This window comes from Mizuhopecten yessoensis, unplaced genomic scaffold (genome assembly GCF_002113885.1).
Source record: "Mizuhopecten yessoensis strain PY_sf001 unplaced genomic scaffold, ASM211388v2 scaffold10333, whole genome shotgun sequence".
Classification (NCBI taxonomy): domain Eukaryota; kingdom Metazoa; phylum Mollusca; class Bivalvia; order Pectinida; family Pectinidae; genus Mizuhopecten; species Mizuhopecten yessoensis.
This window is the reverse complement of record NW_018408494.1, coordinates 455,319-474,956: the sequence shown is the minus strand read 5'-3', so window position 1 is coordinate 474,956 and position 19,638 is coordinate 455,319. Positions and strand designations below refer to the sequence as shown.

General features: G+C 40.6%; 1 long non-coding RNA gene across 2 annotated transcripts; it reads right to left on the bottom strand.

Moving 5' to 3' along the window:
• Positions 1-13,354: 13,354 nt before the first annotated feature.
• On the bottom strand, positions 13,355-19,189 carry LOC110460223. Of its 2 annotated transcripts, XR_002463988.1 has the most exons (4): positions 19,090-19,189; positions 18,014-18,160; positions 17,122-17,228; positions 13,355-15,960 (listed from the first exon to the last, which is right to left on the bottom strand). It is a non-coding gene; the product is annotated as an uncharacterized LOC110460223 (long non-coding RNA). The 2 variants fall into 2 exon arrangements; XR_002463989.1 differs by lacking the exon at positions 18,014-18,160.
• Positions 19,190-19,638: the final 449 nt, after the last annotated feature.

The following is a 19,638-nucleotide window of genomic DNA, read 5'->3' as shown; positions in this document are numbered from 1 at the left end:
CCAAGTATGTTGACCTTTCATTGGAACATTTATAATGGACAAGTTCATCTTTAATCAAATATTTGAACTATACAGGTACAAGTGCATCTATGCAGGAGTGTGTATTATTGTACCAGGGTAATTCATAGTTATCTCCCTTAGATTGTGATGAAGGGTCAACATGCTAGCTCAGACAGAGTATGCTAATGGAGCCTTGATTTTCTACATAAAGTCAATATAATCGTGTAAATGTGATGCAGAACTTCAGATGTTAAAAACAAGGTTTAAGCTGTGTGTATACGTCACATTTGTAGGAATGGTTTGACCATGTGACTAGCGTGTACCTAATTAGCTTATGAGTGAGGAGTTTCAAGGATGCAGTGTGAAATATTTCCTTCCTTTCCTGGGATAAATTTTCGTCCGTTCAAATCTAAAAATCATTGTGCATTTTGTTGATGATACTACAGTCTTTTGTTAATTGGACAAATCAGTATTCAGAAATGCTAAGTGTGAATTCACCTTTGTTGAAAAGCTCAATCCTGAATTCTTATGTATATATTTTTAAATGAACATAGTGTTTTGAGAAAATGGGAGTTGTATAAAGGGTCTGAGTGACAGAATGATTTCTCTGTGAATGCCTGACAAGTAACCTAAGAGCATGCTTACTCTGTATGACTTCATGTCGTGTATACTTATTTTCGCAAATTTTTCTTCCAAAGACTTGATTCGCAAAAAAATAGAACTTGCAAAAGAAAATCAACAGCTATATAATTGAACTCATCTCATATTTTTATGCATGAATATATAGCTTACATAAATACAACTGTTAAACATTACTGATGTTATACAGGTGGATGTAAACAGAGCCATCAAAGGCACCTTAATGTTTGCAGTTATTTGTTGCTTTTATTTCCGCAAAGGTCATAGTCTAGTGCTAGCAGTCTGGTTTGCACAGTGTTATAGCTTTACACTCTTACTTGATACTAACTATATCTGACATCAATGTTATCTTCGGATCATTAGCGTCTGACTCTAATGAATGCTACCTTTTGGATACACCTAAGTTTGTTTTGTTTGTTTTGGATGTAGGTATAACATGGATACAGGTACTGTATATGGCAAAAATAGCGCCTCTGTTCACAGACATTTTATTCTTGTTTTAGTCATGACCCTGAAAAAATATGCAAAATTTGTTCAAGGTGGATAGCTGTCAAAAACTGTGGGATACTGTGTAATAAATGCTCTATACAGCACTTACTTGGAAAGAGTGTGTAGATTAGCCAAGGTTTCCTGGAGTACGCTCAACTTGTCAGCAGATTTCTGTTTGTACGCTCAACTTGTCAGCAGATTACTGTTTGTTTGATTTTTGTTGAATCTGGTCTTCTTTTTTAATGAGTTTTACACGTTAGTGCTCCAAGTCAGGAGACGTTGGTTTAAAGTTCATTGTTAAAGGTTATTTATGAGCCGTGTTGGAAGATGAGGTTTTTTTTAGCTGACTGGAGTAACACTAGTATGTAACACAGATTATTTACCATAATGTGGAAAGTATTGCCAAAAAATGTAAACAAAAGCAAAGTTGTTGAATGTCAATCAGAATTATTTAAATGAAGTGTATCGGACAACCAAAGAAATAGGTCTCTTTTAAGTGGGGGTGTTACCGGGTATAAGGCATCTAGATCGTCCATTGGTCATACGGATAGACATCAACATACCCTGGCTCCAGCACACATACACACAAGTATACATTACATGGAGGTACGTCCTTAAATGACCTTAGCTGTTAATAGGACGTTAAAAAAAAAAAATGAAACCAGATAGACAGTGTCAGTCTCTTATATGAGGCATGTCATAAGCTATCTGGATCATCTATTGGTCAAGACTCTGTCATACCCAGGTACATACCAACCAGTACATGCTGTCATACCCAGGTACATACCAACCAGTACATGCTGTCATACCCAGGTACATACCAACCAGTACATGCTGTCATACCCAGGTACATACCAACCAGTACATGCTGTCATACCCAGGTACATACCAACCAGTACATGCTGTCATACCCAGGTACATACCAACCAGTACATGCTGTCATACCCAGGTACATACCAACCAGTACATGCTGTCATACCCAGGTACATACCAACCAGTACATGCTGTCATACCCAGGTACATACCAACCAGTACATGCTGTCATACCCAGGTACATACCAACCAGTACATGCTGTCATACCCAGGTACATACCAACCAGTACATGCTGTCATACCCAGGTACATACCAACCAGTACATGCTGTCATACCCAGGTACATACCAACCAGTACATGCTGTCATACCCAGGTACATACCAACCAGTACATGCTGTCATACCCAGGTACATACCAACCAGTACATGCTGTCATACCCAGGTACATACCAACCAGTACATGCTGTCATACCCAGGTACATACCAACCAGTACATGCTGTCATACCCAGGTACATACCAACCAGTACATGCTGTCATACCCAGGTACATACCAACCAGTACATGCTGTCATACCCAGGTACATACCAACCAGTACATGCTGTCATACCCAGGTACATACCAACCAGTACATGCTGTCATACCCAGGTACATACCAACCAGTACATGCTGTCATACCCAGGTACATACCAACCAGTACATGCTGTCATACCCAGGTACATACCAACCAGTACATGCTGTCATACCCAGGTACATACCAACCAGTACATGCTGTCATACCCAGGTACATACCAACCAGTACATGCTGTCATACCCAGGTACATACCAACCAGTACATGCTGTCATACCCAGGTACATACCAACCAGTACATGCTGTCATACCCAGGTACATACCAACCAGTACATGCTGTCATACCCAGGTACATACCAACCAGTACATGCTGTCATACCCAGGTACATACCAACCAGTACATGCTGTCATACCCAGGTACATACCAACCAGTACATGCTGTCATACCCAGGTACATACCAACCAGTACATGCTGTCATACCCAGGTACATACCAACCAGTACATGCTGTCATACCCAGGTACATACCAACCAGTACATGCTGTCATACCCAGGTACATACCAACCAGTACATGCTGTCATACCCAGGTACATACCAACCAGTACATGCTGTCATACCCAGGTACATACCAACCAGTACATGCTGTCATACCCAGGTACATACCAACCAGTACATGCTGTCATACCCAGGTACATACCAACCAGTACATGCTGTCATACCCAGGTACATACCAACCAGTACATGCTGTCATACCCAGGTACATACCAACCAGTACATGCTGTCATACCCAGGTACATACCAACCAGTACATGCTGTCATACCCAGGTACATACCAACCAGTACATGCTGTCATACCCAGGTACATACCAACCAGTACATGCTGTCATACCCAGGTACATACCAACCAGTACATGCTGTCATACCCAGGTACATACCAACCAGTACATGCTGTCATACCCAGGTACATACCAACCAGTACATGCTGTCATACCCAGGTACATACCAACCAGTACATGCTGTCATACCCAGGTACATACCAACCAGTACATGCTGTCATACCCAGGTACATACCAACCAGTACATGCTGTCATACCCAGGTACATACCAACCAGTACATGCTGTCATACCCAGGTACATACCAACCAGTACATGCTGTCATACCCAGGTACATACCAACCAGTACATGCTGTCATACCCAGGTACATACCAACCAGTACATGCTGTCATACCCAGGTACATACCAACCAGTACATGCTGTCATACCCAGGTACATACCAACCAGTACATGCTGTCATACCCAGGTACATACCAACCAGTACATGCTGTCATACCCAGGTACATACCAACCAGTACATGCTGTCATACCCAGGTACATACCAACCAGTACATGCTGTCATACCCAGGTACATACCAACCAGTACATGCTGTCATACCCAGGTACATACCAACCAGTACATGCTGTCATACCCAGGTACATACCAACCAGTACATGCTGTCATACCCAGGTACATACCAACCAGTACATGCTGTCATACCCAGGTACATACCAACCAGTACATGCTGTCATACCCAGGTACATACCAACCAGTACATGCTGTCATACCCAGGTACATACCAACCAGTACATGCTGTCATACCCAGGTACATACCAACCAGTACATGCTGTCATACCCAGGTACATACCAACCAGTACATGCTGTCATACCCAGGTACATACCAACCAGTACATGCTGTCATACCCAGGTACATACCAACCAGTACATGCTGTCATACCCAGGTACATACCAACCAGTACATGCTGTCATACCCAGGTACATACCAACCAGTACATGCTGTCATACCCAGGTACATACCAACCAGTACATGCTGTCATACCCAGGTACATACCAACCAGTACATGCTGTCATACCCAGGTACATACCAACCAGTACATGCTGTCATACCCAGGTACATACCAACCAGTACATGCTGTCATACCCAGGTACATACCAACCAGTACATGCTGTCATACCCAGGTACATACCAACCAGTACATGCTGTCATACCCAGGTACATACCAACCAGTACATGCTGTCATACCCAGGTACATACCAACCAGTACATGCTGTCATACCCAGGTACATACCAACCAGTACATGCTGTCATACCCAGGTACATACCAACCAGTACATGCTGTCATACCCAGGTACATACCAACCAGTACATGCTGTCATACCCAGGTACATACCAACCAGTACATGCTGTCATACCCAGGTACATACCAACCAGTACATGCTGTCATACCCAGGTACATACCAACCAGTACATGCTGTCATACCCAGGTACATACCAACCAGTACATGCTGTCATACCCAGGTACATACCAACCAGTACATGCTGTCATACCCAGGTACATACCAACCAGTACATGCTGTCATACCCAGGTACATACCAACCAGTACATGCTGTCATACCCAGGTACATACCAACCAGTACATGCTGTCATACCCAGGTACATACCAACCAGTACATGCTGTCATACCCAGGTACATACCAACCAGTACATGCTGTCATACCCAGGTACATACCAACCAGTACATGCTGTCATACCCAGGTACATACCAACCAGTACATGCTGTCATACCCAGGTACATACCAACCAGTACATGCTGTCATACCCAGGTACATACCAACCAGTACATGCTGTCATACCCAGGTACATACCAACCAGTACATGCTGTCATACCCAGGTACATACCAACCAGTACATGCTGTCATACCCAGGTACATACCAACCAGTACATGCTGTCATACCCAGGTACATACCAACCAGTACATGCTGTCATACCCAGGTACATACCAACCAGTACATGCTGTCATACCCAGGTACATACCAACCAGTACATGCTGTCATACCCAGGTACATACCAACCAGTACATGCTGTCATACCCAGGTACATACCAACCAGTACATGCTGTCATACCCAGGTACATACCAACCAGTACATGCTGTCATACCCAGGTACATACCAACCAGTACATGCTGTCATACCCAGGTACATACCAACCAGTACATGCTGTCATACCCAGGTACATACCAACCAGTACATGCTGTCATACCCAGGTACATACCAACCAGTACATGCTGTCATACCCAGGTACATACCAACCAGTACATGCTGTCATACCCAGGTACATACCAACCAGTACATGCTGTCATACCCAGGTACATACCAACCAGTACATGCTGTCATACCCAGGTACATACCAACCAGTACATGCTGTCATACCCAGGTACATACCAACCAGTACATGCTGTCATACCCAGGTACATACCAACCAGTACATGCTGTCATACCCAGGTACATACCAACCAGTACATGCTGTCATACCCAGGTACATACCAACCAGTACATGCTGTCATACCCAGGTACATACCAACCAGTACATGCTGTCATACCCAGGTACATACCAACCAGTACATGCTGTCATACCCAGGTACATACCAACCAGTACATGCTGTCATACCCAGGTACATACCAACCAGTACATGCTGTCATACCCAGGTACATACCAACCAGTACATGCTGTCATACCCAGGTACATACCAACCAGTACATGCTGTCATACCCAGGTACATACCAACCAGTACATGCTGTCATACCCAGGTACATACCAACCAGTACATGCTGTCATACCCAGGTACATACCAACCAGTACATGCTGTCATACCCAGGTACATACCAACCAGTACATGCTGTCATACCCAGGTACATACCAACCAGTACATGCTGTCATACCCAGGTACATACCAACCAGTACATGCTGTCATACCCAGGTACATACCAACCAGTACATGCTGTCATACCCAGGTACATACCAACCAGTACATGCTGTCATACCCAGGTACATACCAACCAGTACATGCTGTCATACCCAGGTACATACCAACCAGTACATGCTGTCATACCCAGGTACATACCAACCAGTACATGCTGTCATACCCAGGTACATACCAACCAGTACATGCTGTCATACCCAGGTACATACCAACCAGTACATGCTGTCATACCCAGGTACATACCAACCAGTACATGCTGTCATACCCAGGTACATACCAACCAGTACATGCTGTCATACCCAGGTACATACCAACCAGTACATGCTGTCATACCCAGGTACATACCAACCAGTACATGCTGTCATACCCAGGTACATACCAACCAGTACATGCTGTCATACCCAGGTACATACCAACCAGTACATGCTGTCATACCCAGGTACATACCAACCAGTACATGCTGTCATACCCAGGTACATACCAACCAGTACATGCTGTCATACCCAGGTACATACCAACCAGTACATGCTGTCATACCCAGGTACATACCAACCAGTACATGCAATATGCATCTTGCTTGCCAGGTATCTTGTACAATATATAAAGGTTGGTCTATATTTGTTTAAGAAAAATCTACAATAGAAACAATGTACTCACATAATGCTGAGATGAACACTGTTATTACCTGGTATATATAATGTAATATATAGCTTTATAAGTAAGAGGTATTACTATTGACTTTTGAAAGCACAAATATCTTGTTTTCTTTTGCAGAAGTTATATTTATTGATATAATAGCATAATAAGTATCCTATATGTGTACTGATTGTATATTTTGTTGTTTATTTTCAATATGTTATACACCAATTAAATGTTTATTAAGAGGGAAACTTGATTTTTCGGAGAATTTCAGTTTCATGTACACTGTACACCAATTCTAGATGAAAGATGGATAAAGATATTAATTTTGGGGTAGAGTGAAAAAGTCTCACTACAAGTGTTGAAGTACAGAGGTTCATTATGTAAAAGTTAGGTTGTTATATCTTAATTAAAATGGGATATTTGGTTTATTTCAAATTTCGTTTTTCGTGTGATAAATCTATAAAGTTGTAATATGTCTATGAATTAGCCAAGTACTTACAGTTCCCAAGTCTTCCCTTCTCTACTTATACCAGGAATTATTTGCAATCGGGGGGAAATATTAACTCGTACCTGTGAAGCAGCCATAATATACATAAAATGTTGTGATTTCATTGTCACAGTGTTCTATAAAACACTTTAAGGAAAAATCAACGTCTTTTTTCCTTGTTCGAAATGCATTTCCTTTACATAATCTTTAAAAAATTAATCACAACCTTGTATTCAGTGCAATATCAAATGAATAACTTATGATCATTATTATAATATAAATCAATATAAAGGTATGTAATAGTATGGTATTCAGTAGTGTAATTATATATATATATTAAGCAGAGTGCTCAAACAAGACTGACATATTTGTTTCTCCCCGTGGGATAGAGATGTGACAATTTTGCTAGTGATTGGCTTCATTTCGTTTTCTATTTTATTTGACAGTGATCACACCGTGCATTATAAATGACAATGATCTTTTAGAATATGCAAGCTGATGTTGTGCCATACTTTATGTGAACTATTTAAGACAGACGTATATATAGGCAGTGGCTAAGTTGGCAGGCCTACACATATGCCAATTCTCTCATCCTATGCGTTTTATATATGTGTTAGGTAGCATTTACTTTCTCATACAAAAAACTTCTCTTCCATTAAAATGTTTCAGTTTATGTTACTCACAGTGTCTGTGTTGTTTGTTACAAAGAAGCATATCTTATATTACACTTATGCCTAAATCATCTGATAACAAGATAATAAACTACATACCTTGGTATATAGAAGATCTTACAGAAGTGTCATGCTATGTTGAATATTTAAACGAGTTCAATGATTTGTAGGAAGGCTCATATCATATCAAAATTATTGAACAAATTGAATAAATTAAAGATGATATGGACACAAATGTAAGATTCTATTTATCACATAACATTCATAATTTGAAAAAAAAATCAAACACAGTAATAATGTGTTATCAGCTGTTTCTACATAGGTAAAAACTGAAATACTCCAATCCTAGTTTTGTCTCCGAGTAGTGCAAAGTTGTACAATGTGCCAGATTGTTTTTATTTAATAATGAACAATTTAAATGCAAAGAAAAACAACAGTAAATGTACCACGTGGTATATTAGATAAAAAATAGTACCTGTCATGGCGTTGGAATGAGTTTCGTCAGTTTTGACCAATCACAGGACATTTAGGTTTTATTACACATGTGGTGTACCATATTTATGACATGGCCGTATGTATAAGTCAGTAATGGGATAAAGTGTATATTCCACCATACAAATAATATTGATAAATCGAATCGAGTCTAGTGACCATGTCTGTTTTACCCGCTAACTTTATATTTCTGTGAACATTTGTGCTCTGTGTGTAAAATGTCCATTTTAATCTGAAATGGAGCTCTCCTATATTTCCTGCGGGGGGTGTAAAATGTCAGATTTATCCTGCAACAGAACTCTGTGAGCTGTCGGGTCCTGTGTGTAAACACTCAGTAACTGTTTGTTATAATAAGGAAAACATAACACATATTGTATTATGGTTGAAACTACAAGTTCTTTTAAATATAATTCTTTTTTTTTTTCAATATTTTTTTTAGTACTTGACCATATCAATAAATTATGGATTTTTTTGCATTTCTGTATTTGAAACATTCAAATGGAACTTAATATAGTTTCATGGTTACAGAAACTGTTGCCAATCAGGTCTTGGGACAGAGGAGGGATTTCTCTAAGTAAATATTGGCCAGCTAGCTAATGATTCAGCTATTTAAGTTTAAACATAATCAACATAAATAAAAAATATTCTTAACAAGTTCAAATGTCCAGAGATTTTAAAAGGGCCGGTTTCCAAAACGGCCCCTTCTCTGATTCAAATTTCCTGTTGGTGGTGCATTGCCCATGCCGTTGTGGTCACAAATCTATAAAGTATAAAGATTTAGGTCACTTGGTTTGTTTTTTATGGCTCCTCAAAGTTGTACCTTTCAGAAGCTGTCTAAGTGTTGATAAAATGTGCATGTTATGTAAAATATTAATGAAAATCTAATCAAATGATGGTCACCGTAAAGAATACATTCATGGCATGATTGTGACAAAAAATCATGTTTCCATCGCGCCATTTGGCTGTTTTATGGAAGAAACAATCTCAAAAATGCCATTTTCGATGATAACATTTTAGACACAAAAACTGTGTTTTTTAGAGAATACACCCTTTTATGGGCGTTGGATGCAAACCAATTTTTATCCTATTAAACAGTACGTAATATGCTATTGATGAGAGGAAAAATCATCAAAATGTAAGTGGTGGAACATTTTCAAATGTTGGGTTGAATTAGCCTATGGTTGAATTGCCGATTTTCGACTTTCTTTAGATAATTAACAAAAAAACGAGAGTATTTGCTCGGTATGTTGAGAATATGTACACAGATATGAAAAAAAGTGAGAGAAACACTTTTTCATAAAAAAAATCCAAGATGGCTACTTCACAAGTCCCCGTGGTTGAAGACATTGGCTGACAAATAGACAGAACAACAAACAAAACGTGTTCCTTATGATTTTGGTTGGTTTTCGCATTTACGGGAGTGTTCATAGCTACGGGCGATTGTATAATACCTATATTTATAAGTTTGGTTAGTCACATGGTAACGGGGATCTTTCATATCGAGCCCCAAACATACTTTCGACATATGCACTCCGTTGCCGCATGGAAAACTATTTCAAGTTTTGTCGGAATTTCTTTACCTGTGGTTGTAATGGTCGAGGGTTTTCCAGCGTCCTGTAATACCCAAGGTAGTACAAGATACTGGAGATGTGCGCACACATTCCCATCGTTCTCTCTCCAACTGGGCACTGGCAGTAGTAGTCCTTTATTGGGGCCTCAACATCGGGTGAAACGGTGAACCGTATCCAAACGTTATATTTCGTTTGGCTTTTGTGTCGAGAATGTATTTGACATCGGAGAAGGTCTGGGGAGTGCTGGTAAAGCCACACCTCATAGTCTCCGTCATCACTTAAATGTTCGGCGATGTAACCAGGAGCCAGAGATATCTGATACGTTCCACACGTAATGGTTCTCAAGTAATCAAGATCGAGACGGGGAAACAGTACGGAAGATGCATCCATCTTGACAAACTCGGACCTTGCCCGTCTAGATAGATCCGGATCTGTCTTGACTCTCTGAGCTAAACCATTCGGTGTTGTCAAACGGTCCTTCATACGTTCAGCCATTAGCCTATCTTTGGCATCTCTCTCTGGAGATCTCTGGTAGATCGGTCCTCTAATACCATTCAGACAGGCTGTGACGGTTCGAAGCAAAGCCTCGATGACATTGATAAAGCTGTTAGACACCAATTGCGTTCGGAAGAACGTCCAGTGTTTCAGACGACCATGATAGGATTCCACAATCCACCTCGATTTGGTGATAGTTCTGTCAAGATTTGCTTGGACGTCAGAATGTTGACTTTGACCGGGTTTCAGGTATGACGGCATGCTAGCATTGAGGCCAGAGGCTTCGAGAACTGGTAGGACATCTCTAAAACCTCGGTCAACGACAACGTTGTCGTCTGGTTGTAGCCAAGTAACTAGCTTGTCCATGACTTTTTTTGTAATTGTAGCATCATTTTCGCTGCCAGTGAATGGTCCTACTGTGTCCAGAATGTAGCCATCTGGTAAGGCGATGCTCATGAATTTGAGATAGTTTCTCTTCTTCTGGCCACAGTAGGACATTCTCTGGAGCTTGTGGTCGGAGCTTTTCTGGATATAAATATAGGTGCCATCTAATATGGCAGTGGCTTTATCTCCAAAAAATGCTTCTGAAAAGACAGTATTGTGCCCGAGCAACTGTTCTCTTGTCAAGTGATCCGGACCTAGAAATTGTGGGACTATCGATGTGTCTAATGCCTGTACTATGGAGTGGAAAGTTTTGGACACACTTGACTTGGAAATTCCAAAAAGAGAAGAACACTGACTCCAGGAAATGTCGGTTTTCAGTTTTACCCAGAACAGTAATAGAGCATCGTGTGTAGTCTTGGTATATATACCAGATGAAAGATATGGGGAACAGTGCGAGTGGATTTCGAGGAACTGATCTTTGGACCAACCTGTCCAGGCCATGCATGCCGAGTCATCAAGAGAAGAAAAGCTTATTGTAAACGCAGACTGGTTCTGTGAAAGGACGTGCGACACCTCTAGGAGGTCATTAATGATTTCGGACGATTTTGATGGTAACTGAGATTCCAAGGAACCTCTACCATCAAGGACAACCTCTGTAGACGGATCTAAGTCGTTACCAATAAGGTGAATGGAGCAGACGCGGGATGAGGTGGGACACCACAGTTTGTGTGAATAGATCAGGTGATGTCTTGCACGTTTTGGTAAGACTGATGATTTTGTTCCATTTCTTGCAAAGGTAACAAGACAGAGACAGCATTTTTTGTGTGAAGATGATCCATTCAAAAGATCATGAAGGGTCAGCAACGGCAGGATATGGGACGGGGAGTCGTCTTCTTCCTCTATTTCCTGGTTCTGCTCGGGTTCAGGTTCAGGCTGATTTTTGTTCCGAAGATACTTCATGTAGCACTTCTGGCAAATAAGTGCTTGTTCCTTTGCTGACATCAATCCTTGTTGCACCAGCGTATCTAGGAGCCATTTATATTGTGGACTATTTACATTGCGTGCACTTCTGTTCTTATTGCCACTACGTTTCTTGAAGTATACTTGACACCCTTCTCCAACACATTTACCCTCCATCTTGAAACAATAACGATTGGTTTATGAAGCGTCGATAAAGTAACAAAATAGCAAGCCACCGATGATTGCTGTAAACAGCTAATACTTAGTAGTTTGGTACAATTATGCGAAAATGTGTGATAAATAACGAACAACTAATTACACAAAATAACAAGACAATATAATAAATCACATTCAATACCTCCAAGAAGCGCAGAATTGATTGATTACTTAGAACAAAATAAAGTATTTCATATGGATAATCTATCTATTCGATGTGGCGTGGTCGGCAGGCACAAAGAAAGTGAGACAAGTCAGGGTCCCAACCCTGACAGAGCCACAACGCTTTGGAGATGGGACAATAAAACAAGGAAAGTGAGACAAGAATAGCTAGCGTCGAGTCAATGATTCCGTAAACGTATAGACAAAGACAAGAAGATACGGATAAATGTACAAGGCCACACGATCAGAAAATTCAGAAGAGGACAACTTGAGATAGAACAGTATTCATGTATCAGGGTGTCCTCAGTGTAAATCTTTATATCGATACTGTTTATTTAGTCGTTACACATCATAAAACTGTCATGAAAATATCCGCTCTGATATTCAATATAAAAGTTTGTATATAATAAGCTATATAATAGGGTTTCAGACAAGGTTGTTACTCATTTCCCCTTTTCTTTCAATTTACAACCACATTCAGGCGGCGATATGAGAACGTTCCACCACATGGAATTAGCTGATTTTTGGTACACATATGAAACAAGTAAAGCTCTATCCGATTTTCTGATGGAAATTTGCATCCAAAACTATATAACGGGAGAAAATTGCAATTTTATGGCATTTTTCTTCATAATTGTGTCTCTGCAAGTGCATTTTCATCCGAGAATTTTTTTTTTTTTTTTTTATGAATAAACACGATGTTTTGGAAATATTTATCAAAAGAAATTTATACTATGTTGCGAATTACAATTTCGAGATAACCTTCTTTTATTTACGAACTTATGTCTTTGATGCTGAAATTGACAACTTTATAAAAATACATTTTCACTGAAATTATGAAATCTGGGTGTCGGAAAGGTGTAAAATTATTCTTCGGAAAAGAAAAAAACAGTAGTTGAGCTAGATAAGAAATTATACGGGGGCAGGCTCCTATGGAGAATTACTGGACACAGGCCCTTTATATCGCACTATGATTTTATTTGTATAACATAATCAAAAACAGATTCGGCAGACTTAACAAATAGTTATAGGTACACAACATATTCTAAACACAGGTAATGCATAAAGGCCTGATATGAACAATGGCATTAATTTCAAGACCAATATGTAAATATACCTATTCAAGATAGCTTGAAACAATTTGGCCAAAGCTTTTACAGAACATCGCACAGTAAACTACAGATGTACATGTACAAAAGTATGTTAAATGTTTATGACCTGAAGCAAACCCAGTTTACTTCTGTGGCTTATGAAACAATCATTATGTAGCTAAGCTGCACAGTGACCTGCACATTAAAATCCATAAAATTCAATAACAAGTACGATTCAACAATGTGTAAAAACAGTGGCGCCCAGCGAACTACAATGTGGTTTACAAAATCACATCCAACAACCCAATAAATAACATCAAAAACGCAAGTGATAATACTGGTGTCTTTCTGAAGTACCACCATCAAGTGTACATGTCTTCTGGCCACACCCCTAGGTAATCCTAATCCACTGTCTTCAGGTCACACTCCCATTAGTCCCAATGTCCTCTGGTCACCCACCAATGTAGTCCCAACGTCCTCTGGTCACACCCCCATTAGTCCCAATTAATGTCCTCTGGTCACCCACCAATGTAGTCCCAATGTCCTTTGGTCACATCAATGTAGTCCCAATGTCCTCTGGGCACCCACCCATGTAGTCCCAATCAATGTCCTTTGGTCACCCACCCAGGTAGTCCCAATGTCCTCTGATCACCCACCCATGTAGTCCCAATGTCCTCTGGTCACCCACCCATTAGTCCCAATTAATGTCCTCTGGTCACCTTCCAATGTAGCCCCAATGTCCTCTGGTCACCCACCCATTAGTCCCAATCAATATCCTCTGGTCACCCACCAATGTAGTCCCAATGTCCTCTGGTCACCCACCCATTAGTCCCAATTAATGTCCTCTGGTCACCCACCAATGTAGTCCCAATGTCCTTTGGTCACACCAATATAGTCCCAATGTCCTCTGGTCACCCACCTATGTAGTCCCAATGTCCTCTGGTCACACCCCCATTAGTCCCAATTAATGTCCTCTGGTCACCCACCAATGTAGTCCCAATGTCCTCTGGCCACCCACCAATGTAGTCCCAATGTCCTCTGGTCACCCACCCATGTAGTCCCAATGTCCTCTGGCCACCCACCAATGTAGTCCCAATGTCCTCTGGTCACCCACCCATTAGTCCCAATGTCCTCTGGTCACCCACCAATGTAGTCCCAATGTCCTTTGGTCACATCAATGTAGTCCCAATGTCCCTGGTCACCCACCTATGTAGTCCCAATGTCCTCTGGTCACACCCCCATTAGTCCCAATTAATGTCCTCTGGTCACCCACCAATGTAGTCCCAATGTCCTCTGGCCACCCACCAATGTAGTCCCAATGTCCTCTGGTCACCCACCCATGTAGTCCCAATGTCCTCTGGCCACCCACCAATGTAGTCCCAATGTCCTCTGGTCACCCACCCATTAGTCCCAATGTCCTCTGGTCACCCACCAATGTAGTCCCAATGTCCTTTGGTCACATCAATGTAGTCCCAATGTCCCTGGTCACCCACCTATGTAGTCCCAATGTCCTCTGGTCACACCCCCATTAGTCCCAATTAATGTCCTCTGGTCACCCACCAATGTAGTCCCAATGTCCTCTGGCCACCCACCAATGTAGTCCCAATGTCCTCTGGTCACCCACCCATGTAGTCCCAATGTCCTCTGGCCACCCACCAATGTAGTCCCAATGTCCTCTGGTCACCCACCCATTAGTCCCAATGTCCTCTGGTCACCCACCAATGTAGTCCCAATGTCCTTTGGTCACATCAATGTAGTCCCAATGTCCTCTGGTCACCCACCCATGTGGTCCAAATTAATGTCCTCTGGTCACCCACCCAGGTAGTCCCAATGTCCTCTGATCACCCACCCATGTAGTCCCAATGTCCTCTGGTCACCCACCCATGTATTCCCAATCAATGTCCTCTGATCACCCACCAATGTAGTCCCAATGTCCTTTGGTCACACCAATGTAGTCCCAATGTCCTCTGGGCACACCCACATGTAGCACCAATGTCCTCTGGTCACACACCTATGTAGTTCAAATGGCCTTAATTTATCACAAGGTAATCCAAATGACCAGAGGACATTCGCAAGAACGTTTTTTTATCCAGCAAACATTGCTAAGTTAACAAAAAGGGATAGTCTGCATAGCTGCTGATCAGTTCTCCAAGTAGTCCAGCTACAGGCAAAAAAGGTCCTGTAGAATACATCACTGACGGTCCTTAGCCTCAGTATCTTGAGGTCATTTCCACCACATACAAATACATTTTTCACAGAGAGATGTCTGGGGAGAGAGGCATATATCTGCCGAAAATGTGGTTTATTGTCTGGTGATAAGGATCAGAGGATAGTCGAGCCCGACCGTTTTGTGCTAGGACTGGCTGCTGATATCGCCAACAGCTCGTCTACAGTATGCTTCAGTCAAGTGATGAAGCAGACATGTTCAATACATAGCGGAGAAGATCTGGTGCTGACATCTGTAACAAAATAAATCACTGTTACTACTGTCGAACATCTTATCTGGACACATCCAATCATATCACCACCAAACCTCTGTAACCCGCACGTATTTGATGATTAAATAAACATATGTTATCCAGACATATGATTACATCACAACCAAACATCTATAATCCAGACATATGATTACATCACAACCAAACCTCTATAATTCAGACATATGATTACATCACAACCAAACCTCTATAATCCAGACAAATCAAGGGAAATTCCAAAAATTGAACAAATCAAATAGAGTCAAGCTTACATATTCCAGAGACAACTAATGTCTATTGAAGTCGAACACATCATGTAACATCACAATCAAACCTCTATAAGCTGGATCTCGAGTTCAATTACAAATAAACCACAAATATCCAACCTTATTGGGTCCTTTATGAAAACACAAAAGAGTGTATTGTTTAAATATATTGGCCGTAGAAGTGTTTATTCAAGAAAAGTTTTACTGTGATGCATCTGTCGTCCATTTGTCCGTTCATAGTCTTCCTTTTCTTTCTAGCAACTTCTCAAGAAGTGAAAGGCTTGGATTCATGATATTTGGCTGGTAGTTTCATGGTATAGCGCCCGACAAAGCTTGTCAAAAAATGACGTTGACCTTCTGTATGGTCATAGGTGTTAAATATGTCAAAATCTTCAAACAATTTCTTCTGAAGAGCCATTAGGCAAATAGTCATAATATTTGGCTAGTAGCTTCCTGGAATAGATACCAATAATGTTTGTGCAAACGAATGCTCTACATCGACTTTAAAGGTCACAGGTCAAATGTGTCGAAAACTGCAAAGATTTCCTCTGAAGAATCAAAGGGATCAAACATAGTTAATAACTTTAAACGGCTTCTGGAACTGAATTGCCTAAAGTCTGACTGGTAGCTTCCGGGGATGGTAGCTTCCGGGGATAGAGCCCGATAACATTGTCAAACAAACTATCTTAGACAACCTTCAAGGTCACGGGGGTCAAACATGTCAAAAAGTTCAAACGACTTCTGAAGAACCAATTGTCTAGAGTCATGATATTTTGCTAGTAGCTTCCTTGTTTCGATATACAACTTTCCTGATCGTAATAAATGAGTTGATACATATCTGCGCTAGACATAGCCCTTAATAGGTTTATATACTTACGGTCGATCACGCTGGGAAAGACATCGTGTGGTCAGTATGGATTGAGGTACCGCCGTGGTGAAGCTGGTCACTACATCTCTGACACAAAGCCATCATATCCTTATCATCTAAAAAAAACAAAACACTAGTATATCTGCTAACAAGGCTAGGGCCTCCACATATAATCATAAGAGGTCAAGATCCGAATTCAAAGTCGGCACAACAAAGTACCACATCGTCAACACACTAGAACAAGATCCGAATTCAAGGTCAGCACAAATAGACGACAAAAGAACTGAAGAGATACTATCTAGAATGATAGAAAAGAACAACAAATCAACAAAACAAAACAAAAACAACTTAACACTTTCACTGGGAAAGGTTGAAGTCGCCATAGATCTAAGACGTAGAGTAAAAAGCTTGTATCCTGGTAACCTGATGACGTAACATTTTCTCAGAGAAAACAGGAGCCTCTCCGATTGAAGTCCATGGTTCAACATCTCCAAAATCGGCTTTGGCTAAGCCAAAGTTATTCTAAAATAATGGAATTCGTAAAAAAAATTACAAGGAAGCTATTGGGTAAGCATATGAATCATAATATTAAGATTTCAGTGTTTTTTGTCAACTTTTTCGTGGTGTTTTGAGCCACCTTTACTAGACTACTGTAGTATACATTTGTTTTCGTGAGAGTTATTTTGGCTTAAATTCTCGATAACTCTTTCATGAATTCCATAGTTACTTACTATCAACATTATAAATCCTCTCAATCGACAAGACGATATACCGGCCCCAAAAGACTCAAAACAGCCCCAAAACACTAATAATGTATTCATAATACACACGAAACATTACACAGTACAACTCTTGGTTTAAACAACAGACGAGACAATACGTTAATAACTTGAAGATGTACCGTCAGTTTGTCCACAAAGGGGGCATAATAAGATGGCGGGAACTGTTCTACAAAAATTACACATCTTGTCTGCATATGTTGCTATGGAAACCGCTTTGGCACAGCGCGGATGTAGTCTACGATGGCAGGCCTTGCACAAAACCAGAACTGTAGTGAAATCACAAACACAATAACATTATAAGACAAGCTTTTGTGCGCTAGCTTTCAGTATGTTTATTCCTAAGTCTGCTGTCTTTAATTGCTTGATAAGCTTTGTCTTAAACAAATTACCAGATAACATATTTTCCGCTGATTCTTAAAAAATAAAGCACACACAAATACACATTCACAAATCCCAACAATGCCATGAAAAAAATAACCAACATCCTATCTGACATATCCAACATGTGTGCAAAGCTAGGTTACAAGTCGTCGAGGTCACAGGCCCCTGCCAGATTTGTTGTGCGCTACATGAGATATGAGTCAGAAAAGAGTTTTGCTTGGAACATAAAATTCATAAAAAGTGTAAAGTTTGAATATCAACATAATTCAGGTTTCTTAAATTACGATGATGGAGTTGCGCACTTGAGCTTTCAGACATTCGTGTTTCAGGTCGAGTTTGGCAGCTCAACCCATTATCTTTGAAACTGTCAAGGAATCTAATTTGCAATGGAAAGAACTACAACAAAACGGCTCAAACGAAGACACCCAACTTTCTGCATTTTCAGTGAAAATCTTCCTTGAAATCTCGTTTCAAATGAATTAAAGTGGACTCAATGAAAATCATAAAAAATAATCACTAACAACTGAATGTGAAAATGCACGAAATAGCGAAGAAAAACACGTGTGACCTTTCTTTTGTCACGAGACTTATTTCATACAAAAAATCGACGATCTGTTAAGTACTTTGAGTAGCTCATCACAACCCAAGCAACAGTGAACATCTCCACATGTTCAAGACGTCACTCAAATAGTCTCAATATACTTGGCATTCTCATGAAATCAAGCCCTGCTAACTGTTATTAAGAAAAGTAATCTGTGTTGACCGACAAAACGGTTTTTGGCGAACACGCACTGTTTATACGTTAAAAGCTTACCTGCTCCGCAGCTTATGATAGAAACGTTGGGAAAATAGTTTAAACATCTGCCACAAATCAGAGACATATGACCGGAATTTGATGACATCCTGTGTGCGAGATTTTGTTGCTGTTGCTGAAAGGTCGTGTGCGCGTCATTGGTGACGTCATTACGTCAGATCAGTGCGTGATATTTCGCGTATCTTAGCCTTGATCGCCTACTGTTATAAATTGCGTATTTGAAACACTTTTTACATCACTTTTCTGAGTTAAAGCTAGTCGAAACTTTAACCATACCCATTTGTATATGTTTGTGTAGAGATGTTGGACTTAAGCAGAATAAAACGTCACTACACGTATACGGATACATACCAAACAAACCAGTCATCCATCCAATACACATTTTCGAATACCCACGGATAATTTTCCTAGGAATGCACTTTGATTTTCATTATAGGTGAATTGAGAAAGAAATACAAATCTGAAGATGATACTCATATGAACAGAATGCATTTTGGTACAGAAATAGTATAGTAGTAACGCTCTCCAGAGAACCTGGATATTGACGAG